Here is a 12665-nt window from a genome sequence, read left to right on the forward strand (position 1 = left end):
ACCGCCACGAGGTTCAAGTCCGAGTAATGATCAATAACCTAGTACACCGATTAGTAAGATTCAAATCAAAGCACATTTTTTATACACAGTAATCGCAACTCATGCACAACTTCTACTTGTAAGCTACTTCTACAACTAACAGGCCTATACTTAACTTCGGACTGGCCCACCAGGTCAGGGGAACAGAAGGCCTTTCGTTCGGGTTCTGAGTCTGCAGGATTCGAAGTTGGTACGGATTGGTAGCTAGGAGCGCCTATCTCATAGCGAGCGTTGAATTAAGACTTACTTCGTCGGGGGTCACTGCACCGGTCACGGTCAATGTTGGTTTGTGTTGCTGGGTGACCTGGGCAGGATACAGAGGTGAAGAGAGAGCTGAAGAGAGCGATTTGAACTTGGGGCTTAACTCTTATAGTCCCCAGGGGCTTCCCGCCTTTCGGGGCGGACCCTGTACCTGGTCCCAAGTGATTGGACTTTGTCCCAATCGCTTGGTTCGATTTCTCCAATACTGGAGCGGTTCCTTGATCGATGGGCGGTCTTCAGGTGCTCGTTCACCTCCTTTGTGTTGGCTCCTGCTGGCGCCGAGGAGTCTGGCTTTGCTTTATGTGTCCAAAATGTTACTTATTGTTCCCGGGGATTGCTCATCAGTATGCAGATGGCTGCTACTTTGTTATGCTGATGGTCACTGGTATTGATGTTGTCTGGCCTTTGCAGAGGTAAATACACAGCAAACCTGCAGCTGCTGGTTTCTGTCTATGTTGGCTGACTTTCCCATCAGCCTTTGCCGTTTGCCATTTTAAATCGGGAGCTGGCCAATTTAGGTGGATACACATTCGAACCAGGAACGAGCGGCAAGCCACGCGGCGGAGAACTTCGGCAGTTGCCGACCAGCCACCTTCTGGTAGGTGTATGCGGACGTTGTCTCCAGGCGCCAAGGCAGGAAGATCAGTTGCCCGAGTGTCATGTGCCACCTTCTGCTGAGCACGCTGCTGACGCATCCTTTGCAGTACTGGAGCATGGTCGGGTTTGGGAACATTAATGGACGGTACAGTGGTCCTGAGGGCGCGACCTATCAACAGCTGGGCTGGTGAGAGGCCTGTGGACAGTGGGGCCGAGCGATAGGGCAGCAGGGCTAAACAGAAGTCAGACCCGGCATCAGCAGCCTTGCAGAGGAGCCGCTTGACGATGTGAACGCCCTTTTCCGCTTGCCATTTGACTGGGGATGCAGAGGGCTGGACGTCACGTGTGTGAAGCCATATGAAGCGGCAAAAGAAGACCATTCTTGGCTCGCAAAACAGGGCCCATTGTCCGACATGACGGTAAGCGGAATGCCATGGGGAGCGAAAGTTTACTTACATGCTCTGATTATAGCTGACGATGTCATGTCCTGCAGGCGTATGACCTCCGGATAATTGGAGAAATAGTCAATTATGATGGCGTAGTCCCTGCAGAGCGCATGAAAAAGGTCCACACCCACCTTCGCCCAGGGGGACGTTACCAATTCATGGGGCTGAAGCGTCTCAGGGGGTTGCGCCGGCTGAAACGTTTGGTAGGTGGAGCAGTTGAGCACCATGTTGGCGATGTCGTCGCTGATGCCCGGCCAGTACACAGCTTCTCAGGCCCTCCGCCTGCACTTCTCAACCCCGAGATGGTCTTCGTGCAATTGTTCGAGGACCAGCTTGTGCCTGCTGTGTGGAATCACAATCCGGTCCAACTTTAGGAGGACACCGTCAATGACGACCAAGTCGTCCCGGACATTGTAGTGGTGCATCATGTGGTGCATCACACGTTATAGAAGGGGGTCAGCCGCAGTCTCATTTCGAATACGGGCCAGACTTGCATCAATAGCTGGCAGGTTGGCCGACGTGAAGGCTACATGCGCTTCGACCTGACAGATGAACCCCTCCGAGTCGGGCGGTGTGCTCACTGCTCTGGATAGGGCATCCGCGATGATGAGGTCCTTTCCCGGGGTGTAGACCAGTTGGAAGTCGTACCTCCGGAGCTTGAGCAGAATGCGCTGGAGGCGAGGTGTCATCTCATTGAGGTCCTTTTGCATGATGCTGACCAGGGGGTGATGGTCGGTTTCCACGGTGAACTGAGGGAGACCATACATGTAGTCATGGAATTTATCTATGCCGGTCAGCAAACCCAGGCACTCCTTCTCAATCTGCACATAGCGCTGATCTGTGGGGGTCATGGCCCGCGAGGCATAGGCGACCGGGGCCCATGATGCAGTGTCGTCCCGTTGCAGGAGTACCGCCCCAATGCCGGACTGGCTGGCATCAGTCGAGATCTTTGTATCTCGAGTAGTGTCGAAGAACGCCAATACCGGGGCGGTGGTGAGCTTGATCTTGAGCTCCTCCCATTCCTTCTGGTGTGCGGGCAGCCACTGGAACTCCGTAGTCTTCTTCACCAGGTGGCGAAGAGCCGTTGTGTGGGAGGCAAGGTTGGGAATAAACTTCCCCAGGAAGTTGACCATCCCGAGAAAGCATAGCACTGCCTTCTTGTCTGCCGGCTGCGGCATGGCTGCAATGGGTGTCTCTTTGTCTGCATCCGGACGCACCCCTGACCGGGATACGTGGTCCCCCAGAAACTTTAGCTCAGTTTGGCCAAAAGAGCACTTGGCTCGGTTGAGGCGCAGACCGTGTTCTCGTATCCGAGCAAAGTCGCGCTGGAGACGACTGATGTGCTCCTGTGGTGTGGTGGACCAGATGATGAAGTCGTCAACATAGACTTGTACCCCTTCGATGCCCTCCATCATCTGTTCCATGATTCGATGAAACACCTCGGATGCCGAGATGATGCCAAACGGCATTCTGTTGTAGCAGTACCTGCCAACGGGAGTGTTGAAAGTACACAGCTTCCTGCTGGACTGATCCAGCTGAATCTGCCAAAAATCCTTTGAGACATCAAGCTTGGTAAAAATTTTAGCCCGGGCCAATTTGCTCATGATCTCTTCCCGTTTGGGTATGGGGTAGTGTTCCCTCATGATGTTGTTGTTCAGGTCTTTCGGGTCGATGCAGATCCTGAGTTCGCCAGAGGGCTTTTTTACGCACACCATGGAGCTGACCCATGGCGTAGGCTCCGTGACCCGGGAAAGCACTCCTTGGTCCTGGAGATCCTGCAGCTGCTGCTTGAGGCGGTCCTTGAGTGGTGCTGGGACTCTACGAGGTGCGTGAGTGACCGGGGTGGCGTCCGGTTTGAGCCGTATTCTGTAAGTGTAGGGCAGTGTGCCCATGTCCTCGAAAGCCTCCTAGTTGTGGGCGAGGAGCGAGTGGAGCTGCGCCCTAAAGTCTGCAACCGTGAAATCGGACGTGCCTTCTGGAGACAGAGTGTGTACCCGCTGAACGAGGTGGAGAATCTTGCATGCCTGTGTGCCTAGCAGGGAGTCCTTCAAGGATCTAACTATCTCAAAAGAGAGTGTGGCTGTGTATGAATTGTGTGTAACCTCGAGCTGGGAGGATCCCATGGCCGGGATGACATTACCGCTGTAATCGACCAACTGACAGCAGGATGGTCTAATCGGTGGTTTGACCTTCAAGGCATAGAAGGCTGACCATGCAATGAGATTGGCGGATGCACCAGTGTCTAAACGGAATGTGATGGGTGATCGGTTGACCGTTAGGGTGGCACACCATTCATCGCCCGGATTAACACTGTTCACTGGCATCGGCTGGTGGGTCCTACTTGGGGACATCCGATTTCTGTCTAGAACCGCAACGTGGAAGGCTTCCCGGTCGTCGGTATCACCGGTCTGTATGACGTCAGGGTATGACTCGGTGTATGGAGGCTGAATGGCCCGCACGTCCCTGCAAGGCTGGCGGAATTGGGGAGCGTTGGCAGGTTGAGCTGCTCGACAGCAGGCAGTGTAGTAGCCCATCTTGCCACAGCAGAGGCATTGTTGAGTTTTGGCTGGACATTGCCGCTTTAAATGTGCGGATCCACAATTGCCGCGTGTCGTGATGTCATGGCGTTCGTTGCGCCACCGCGCATGCGCAGTTCGGTCCTGCGTAGAGCGCGCCTGCGCGTCACGTCCCTCTGCGTCGATGTCTCTTTTGGCGCGTACAAGCGCGGGAGGCCTCGGAAAGCACGCGAAATGGCCGCCCTCGTCTGGGCGCGGGCTGGGAGGAACTCGATCGAGTGGACCCGCTCGGCCTCGTAGGATCCCTGACGTGCCGATTCGGCCGCCTGGAATTGGGAGTACCGGCTGGTCGCGTTTTCGTGGAGGACGCAGGTTTCGATGGCGGTGGCTAGGGTGAGGCTCTTGATTTTGAGGAGCTGCTGGCGTAGGGTGCCCGAGGTGACCCCAAAAACTATCTGGTCCCGAATCATGGAATCGGAGGTGGCCTCATAGCCGCAGGACTGCGCGAGGATACGGAGGTGTGTCAAAAAAGATTGAAAAGGCTCATCCTTTTCAAGAGGTGCAATGGCTGTCTCTTTGTCTGCATCTGGACGCACCCCTGACCGGGATATGTGGTCCCCCAGAAACTTTAGCTCAGTTTGGCCAAAAGAGCACTTGGCTCGGTTGAGGCGCAGGCCGTGTTCTCGTATCCGAGCAAAGACGCGCTGGAGACGACTGATGTGCTCCTGTGGTGTGGTGGACCAGATGATGAAGTCGTCAACATAGACGCGCACACCTTTAAATGTGCGGATCCACAATTGCCGCGCTGCTGGAAGAGGTACCTCTCGAAGCTCTCATTTACTTCGACGCTGAAGTGTTGCTCAAGTTTTAGAAGGACCGTCTTGTACTTCGTCTTGTCCTCGCCTCCCGCGAATGTCAGGGTATTGTAGATGTGGATGGCGTGTTGCCTCGCCGTGGAGAGGAGGAGGGCGATCTTCCTGGTGTCCGATGCATTCTCCCTGTCTGTGGCTTCTCAGAAGAGTTGGAAGCGCTATTTAAACAGCTTCCAGTTGACGCCGAGATTTCCAGCGATTTGGAGCGGCTGTGGCGGGCTGATGCTGCCCATGGCGCAGGACGGCGGATTTCTGAAATGTGAAGGTAGGTCTCACAGTTGCTGGGTTCCAATCCTGGTACTATGTCGTGTTGGGTGTTCCGCTATACAAACGAACCAACACGGTTGTAGATGGTACAACTCTGTTTTATTATTCCGGATAACAACAACTGTAAACTTCTGGCTGTGGTTCGTACTTCTCCAGTTAACCTGTGGACCCATCCCTAGCGCTATCTTAGAGAGGAACTCAGCATGGTGTATGTCTGAGTGGCATGCTGTGAGCTCTGTTCTCTGAGCTATCTCCTGCTGGAATCCGCGGGAACTGTGGTGTTCCCTGTTTTATAGTGCATGTGCTCTCACTGGTCATTGGCTGTGATGTTGTGTGTGTGTTGATTGGTCCGTCGATCTTTCCATCAGTGTGTGTGTGTGATTACACCATGATATGTTAATATGGATATCATGACAAAAGTTATGCTTTGTAAGCTATTTATCTTCAATCATTGAATACAGACTCCTAAAGGAAAGAGTTGGGCAGGTCATAGAAAACATAACACTTCTCACAAGCACAAATTCACCGTGCTCCAACCAGATCCACAGGTCCACTAGAGCACACAACTTTGTTCCTGACTTAATAGTCGATACAGACACCAGCAACCAAATTGCAACAGGAGTGTTGGTGCAAAGTGCCTTCCTTAAATGATTTCTTCCCTCCCTTCTCTACCACTGCTTTGAGCTGCTCCTCCAAAGGTTCAGTACGGTAATGGAGCCTTGTAACACTTATGACTGAAAACGTTCTCTATTTTAATATAACATACTGATACGCATTGTCTCTCGGCAAAAGGCTGTGAGTTCAAGCCTACAATCTTTCAGAATATGAGCTCCCCCGTTAAGGGGCCAGGGGACCTCTAAACAATGTAGAGCTGTATGGTACATAAAGCTGGAAAGTTAGGCACCAGCAAGGCAGACTTGTGAGGGCCACGAAGAATCCAGCACGAGTTTTAAGGATACAAAGAAATAACATTTATTTACAATAACATGTTTATACATCAGCAGCAGCAACTTTGCTTGCTGCTTACTTCTTCCTGCTGGTTCCAAACTGGCCAGCTTTATTTATACAGGGAGTCTGCTAATGGTTGTGGGATTGCCATTAGTCCCCAGCCAATGGTACGCAGGCAGGTTATAACATCCCTCCCCCCCAAAATCCAAATAATCCACCGAAGACCCTGGCGAAGGAGGGCGTCGGACTCGTTTTGCTGCAGGCCGGACAACATTTGCATGAGGCGCTGGATCGGGTGGCATGTAACGAGACGGAGCCCGGCGCTTCCGTGATGAATGGCGTAACGGTTGTACATCCACGGCCCGTGGGCCGGAGGATTCCCCCTCTGATGCATCCTGTGTCTCCATCTCGGAGTCAGAGTCTGCTGCCTCTGTCATCTCGGCGTCTCTATCTCCATGCGGTTCTGTAACGACCTGCGCAGGCTTTGAGTGAGGCACCAGTGGAAGATTGTGAGGACTACTTTCCATTGTCTCTGGTCTCTGTGGCTGTAGAAATGAGCTCCGGGGGCGGGGAATCTTTGGAAGGGATGGTCTTCTGGACCGAACGTGGTCTACATGTTTGCGCTGAAGACGGCCCTAGGCTTGCACCTGGTAAGATATAGGGCCCGTTTGGCGAACGATTATGCCAGGGACCCACTGGGCACCACCAGCAAAATTCCAAACGAACTCTGGGTAACCGGCCGCAAACTGCCGAATCAGCCGATGCCGAGAAAAACCATGTCCCTGCCGTTCTTGTGTGCGACGTACTTTTGCGTCAATGTCCGGGAAAACCATGCTAAGACGGATGCGAAGTCTCCGGCCCATTAGGCGTTCTGTGGGAGCTACCCCAGTCACCGCATGGGGGCTGGTCCCATACGAAAACAAAAAGCGAGCCAGTCTCGTGTCCATTGACCCGGAAGACTGCTTCTTTAGGCCTCATTTGAATGTCTGCACTGCGCGCTCTGCCAACCCATTTGAAGCCGGGTGGTAAGGGGCAGTGCGGATATGGCGTATGCCGTTCATCTTCATGAACCTCGCAAACTCCTCACTCGTGAATGGAGTGCCGTTATCCGTGACCAGCACCTCGGGGAGGCCATGCATGCTGAAAGACAAACGCATCTTCTCAATTGTTGTGCAGGATGTTGTGCCTAGCATCTTATGCACCTCTAGCCATTTAGATTGGGCGTCGATTAATAGAAGGAACATGGATCCTTGAAAAGGGCCGGCGAAATCCGCATGCAAGCGCGCCCAAGGCCGTCCTGGCCATTCGCAGTGATGTAGGGGCATGGCCAGCGGAAGCTTCTGATGCTCCTGGCAAATGGAGCAGTTTTGGGCCACCTTCTCAATGTCGGTGTCGAGGCCTGGCCACCAGACATAACTCCGGGCCAACATTTTCATTTTGGTCACGCCTGGATGCCCATTGTGCAAGTCTCTTAGTATCAGCTCCTGTCCTTTTTCCGGGACAATCACATGGGTCCCCCACAAGAGGATGCCGTCTTCCATGCTGAATTCTGACAGCTTGGAGGAAAATGCCCGCAACTCGCCTGGGAGCTGTCTATGCTGCCCACCATACAGGACTATGTGCCGAACCTTTGACAGGACTGGCTCCGTCTGGGTCCACTCACGGATCTGTGATGCCATGACAGGTAAGGTGTCCATAAAATTTAGGGTTGCAACCACCTCACCGGTCGTGGGGGTCGACATGGAGCTGGTCGATAAAGGCAATCGGCTCAGTGCGTCGGCATTTGCTATCTGCGTTCCTGGTTGGTGCTCCAGAGAATACTCGTATGCAGCGAGCAACAAAGCCCAGCGCTGGATCCGTGCGGAAGCAACGGGCGGTATTGGCTTATCCTCTCTGAAAAGTCCTGATCAGTCACGATAGTGAAGTGGTGGCCATGCACGTACTGATGGAAACGTTTCACCGCAAAGACCACTGCCAGGCCCTCCTACTCGATCTGCGCGTACTTTTTTTCCGCTGCAGTCAATGTGCGGGAGGCGAAAGCTATCGGCCGCTCGGCCCCGTTCTCCAACTTGTGGGACAGGACGGCCCCAATACCATACGGGGATGCATCACATGTGACAAGCAAAGGCTTTCCAGGATCATAGTGGGTTAGTAACCCAGACGACGACAATTGTTGTTTTACCCGCCGGAAAGCGGTTTCTTGCGGCTGACCCCAAACCCAGGTGTGATTTTTCTTTAGCAGAAGGTGCAACGGGGCCAGCGTAGTTGCCAGATTGGGGAGGAACTTCCCGTAATAGTTTACGAAGCCGAGAAAAGAACGAAGATGCAAAGTGTCAGTCGGGGCGGGGGCCTGTTGAATCGCACGCACATTCTCTGCGACGGGGTGCAGACCTTCGCGGTCCACCCGATAACCTAGGTAGACTACTTCCTTCACCAGAAAGACGCACTTTGTGCGACGTAAACGGACGCCAGCCTCCGAAAAACATCGAAGGACAGCCTCCAGATTTTCCAAATGTTCCTGCTCCGACGTCCCTATGATCAAAACGTCATCTAAGTAGACAGCGACACATGGTAAACCTCTCAAAATGCCCTCCATAACGCGTTGAAAAATAGCGCAGGCAGAGGATACTCCAAAGGGCAAACGTGTATATTCATACAGGCTTCGGTGTGTATTAATCGTTACATATGGTCGGGAGGCAGGGTCCAGCTCCAACTGTAGGTAGGCGTGACTCATATCTAATTTTGTGAACGAGAGTCCACCTGCAAGCTTCGCATAGAGATCCTCTATGCGAGGCATTGGATATCGGTCGAGTCGGGAAGCCGTATTCACTGTAAGTTTATAGTCGCCGCACAAGCGAACTGTGGCATCTGGCTTCATTACAGGTACAATTGGTGCTGCCCAGTCAGCGAAATGGACGGGCCTGATAATACCCAAAGTCTCTAAATGAGTGAGCTCCCCTTCTACCTTCTCGAGCAAGGTGTAAGGCACCGGGCACGCCCGGAAATAGCATGGCGTGGCTCCTGGTTCAACTTGGATATGGGCTACGGCCCCTTTTATTTTCCCCAAACCGGGCTGGAATACATCTGGGTATCGTCCTAGCACCTCAGTCAACCCTCCAGAAACTGTTTGGAGGATGTGCTGCCACTGCAACTGCAAATAGCGCAACCAGTCCCGACCCAAAAGGCTGGGCCCATGGCCGCGCACCACGATAAGTGGGAAACGCCCCTCCTGGCGTCTATAAACAACAGGGGTCATCGTAGTTCCTGCAATGTCCAATGGTTCCTCCGTGTAGGTGACCAACCTGGCCTGTGAGTCGGTTAATGTAAGGGTCTGTATACCACGCTTGATGCGGTCGAATGTCCTCTGGACGATCACGGAGACCGCTGCGCCAGTGTCCAACTCCATCTCAAGCGGGTGACCATTGACCCGTACTGTCACCTTAATGAGGGCCACACGGGGAGCTGCCACACAATGCAGCTGCAGGCATCCTCCATCTCCATGTCCTCAGGAGTAGTCGCCGCAGGTTCATCCACATGGAAGATACGGCCCCTGGGCTGGTCCCTGTTTCGGTCGGAACGACGGCGCCTCTGGCCAAGGTACCGCAGGAGTGCGGGGGGTCATTTTCGGACGGAAGGGGTTGCGCCCCAAGTCCTGCACCTCCATTCCCTGTAGCTCCTGCACTCCTCGTTCTGTGCTCTCTCGGGACAATACTATTTGAATGGCCTGTTGAAAAGTCAATGTTGGCTCAGCTAACAACTTTCTCTGGGTGGCCGCATTGTTAATACCGCAAACCAAACGGTCGCGTAACATTTCTGACAAGGTCTCACCACAGTCACAGTACTCCGCAATCCTGCGTAGCCTGGATAGAAAGTCGACAAGGGATTCTCCTGGGGTCCTCTCAGCGGTATTAAACCGGTATCGTTAGAACATAGAACATTATAGCGCAGTACAGGGCCTTCGGCCCTCAATGTTGCACCGACCTGTGAAACCACTCTAAAGCCCATCGACACTATTCCCTTATCGTCCATATGTCTATCCAATGACCATTTGAATGCCCTTAGTGTTGGCGAGTCCACTACTGTTGCAGGCAGGGAATTCCACACCCTTACTACTCTCGGAGTAAAGAACCTACCTCTGACATTTGTCTTATATCTATCTCCCCTTAATTTAAAGCTATGTTCCCTCGTGCTAGACATCACCATCTGAGGAAAGGTGATGTCTAGCACGATGACATTGGACTATCGTGGACGGGGTTGGGTTAAAATGTTGCCTCACTAAGTTCACAAGTTCATCAAACGTTTTGGTGTCCGGCGCAGCCGGGTACGTAAGGCTCCTAATCACCCCAAACGTATGCGGGCAGCAGGCGGTGAGCAATATGACCACCTGGCGCTCGTTTTCGGTGATGTTGTTTGCCCGGAAATAGTAACACATTCGTTGTGCGAACTGGTTCCAGCTTTCCAGCGCAGCATCAAAAACATCCAAACGTCCGTACAGAGGCATGGAATAATAGAAAACAACTTCCAACCTGTATCCAACAAAAATCCAGGGAGGTGGCTTCAGCAGTGTAGACAGCTATTCACTTTAACCCTCGTCGCCAGTTTTGTGAGGGGCACGAAGAATCCAGCACGAGTTTTAAGGATACAAAGAAATAACATTTATTTACAATAACATATATATACAACAGCAGCAGCAACTTCGCTTGCTGCTAACTCCTTTCTGGCTGGTTCCAAACTGGCCAGCTTTATTTATACAGGGAGTCTGCTAATGATTTCTCCGCCCCCCCCTCATTGGGGAAGCTCATACTCCCAGAGGATTGTGGGATTGTCATTAGTCCCCAGCCAATGGTAAGCAGGCAGGTTATAACACAGACCCAGTTGGGATCTACCGTGTGATGTATCTAATAGTTATTGTCAAGAAACAAAGTTTCTTTGAACTACTCGGTGTGGACTCCTTTGTGACTTAATTAAAACTTCTCCACACCTTCCACCATGTCACAAGTTGATGAAAGGCAGAGATCTGTCCTGGTCAATATCCATCTCACAATCAACACAAGCAAAAATAGTTAGTCATTCATCTCATTGTTGTTTGTAGCACATTACTTGTCCTAAATGGCTGTTGTGATCACCCACATGACAACATGACAGCATGATGGCATTTGTTCTATGTGAAGTGCTTTTGGATGTCTTTGAGAGATGTCATAAGTTGCTATCTCAATGCAAGTCATTACTTTATTTAGAAAGACTATACAACGTAGTTGAGTCAAATGCTCAGCTTGCATTTTACCTTTTCTATGACCTGCCAACTCTTTCCTTTAGGAGTCTGTATTCAATGATTGAAGATAAATAGCTTACAAAGCATAACTTTGACATGACTCTATGAATACTGAAAGCATGATATACAGATTTGAACCAAACTCATTCAAGAATATGTTGGGTTCCTGTGACATGGAACAGTAACCCAACCTGTGCATATTTGAAAACCTTTATCCTTATTTTGTGGTTGATGCTCTGTCTGGAAATTATCCCCCAGTGGTCCCTAGAACAAAAACAGGCATATCTTCTCAATTTCAGGAAAGTCACACCTCGTTATGTCTAAAGAGCCTCTAACCGACCACCTGGGACAGTTCAGAGCAATTTCAAAAGTAGCTACAAGAATGACATTTGAATGTGATAAGCCAATCTTATGATTGGAGTATTTGGGTCTCCTGCAGCAATGGCTTCCCAAACATCAGACCCTCAATATGAATGGCACAACTTATAAACCATAATGGCTGGTACATTATTTGCCCTGTAAACAGAGCCAAATCTCAGGTGCTGGGAAACCATCCATTGTTGAAGCCACTGTGGCGAAGGATCGTCACATGACCCAAGACTCAGGCCTTTTGAGCAGTTTAGTATTACCTTTCAGAGCTGTGCAGGCAGTCTGCTGTTTAATGTCCAACTGGCAGGTCACATAGAGCAAGGTCTGCCCAGGTTGGACTGCTGGCACACATGACCTGACTCTACTGGGAGAACTTGCATCATCGCCAATAGAACTGACACCATCTCTGCAATTCCAACTTCAACTTGCAACATCAACTCCACCTGAAAAGCAAATCTTAGACCGGTCTCCAATCAGCCGACTATCGAACACCTATGTGAAAGAATTCTTCATTGGGCTCTGACCTTGGGACTCCAGAACTCACATAAATCAACATTCACTTTTTATTGCGATCATGGCATTGTAAACCTCCTTTTCTCCATCCCTTCTTGTACTGTGTGAATGCAAAGTGGGTAGTTGCCAACACTTCATATTGTGGGGTTTTGAATGCGCAAAATAAACTAACCTTTTGAGTTCATCCTAACTTGAGTTTGCTGTGGGAGTATTACTAAAATTGGATCACACCAAAATTCTGAATTCTAAAACCAAGGGGTTTTAAAATTACACCACCACTTATTCTTTGAAAGAAACTCATTCAATACACAGACAGGTGGAAGAAGAAAACAGTGCTGTTTGAACTGGTGCCCTGCTGTCCAGAACAATGAATCATCAGCACACTCATTCGATGTCCTATGTCCACCTACAGTTCACAACACTTCCACTTTCATGTTATCTGCACATTTTGAAATTGTGACCTGTACACCCAAGTCCAGACACTAAAACAAGGGTCCTAATACTGACCACGAGGGGAACCCCACTATATACTTTCCTCCAATCAAAAAAACATCCATTCACTACA

This window comes from Scyliorhinus torazame, chromosome 2 (genome assembly GCF_047496885.1).
Source record: "Scyliorhinus torazame isolate Kashiwa2021f chromosome 2, sScyTor2.1, whole genome shotgun sequence".
Classification (NCBI taxonomy): domain Eukaryota; kingdom Metazoa; phylum Chordata; class Chondrichthyes; order Carcharhiniformes; family Scyliorhinidae; genus Scyliorhinus; species Scyliorhinus torazame.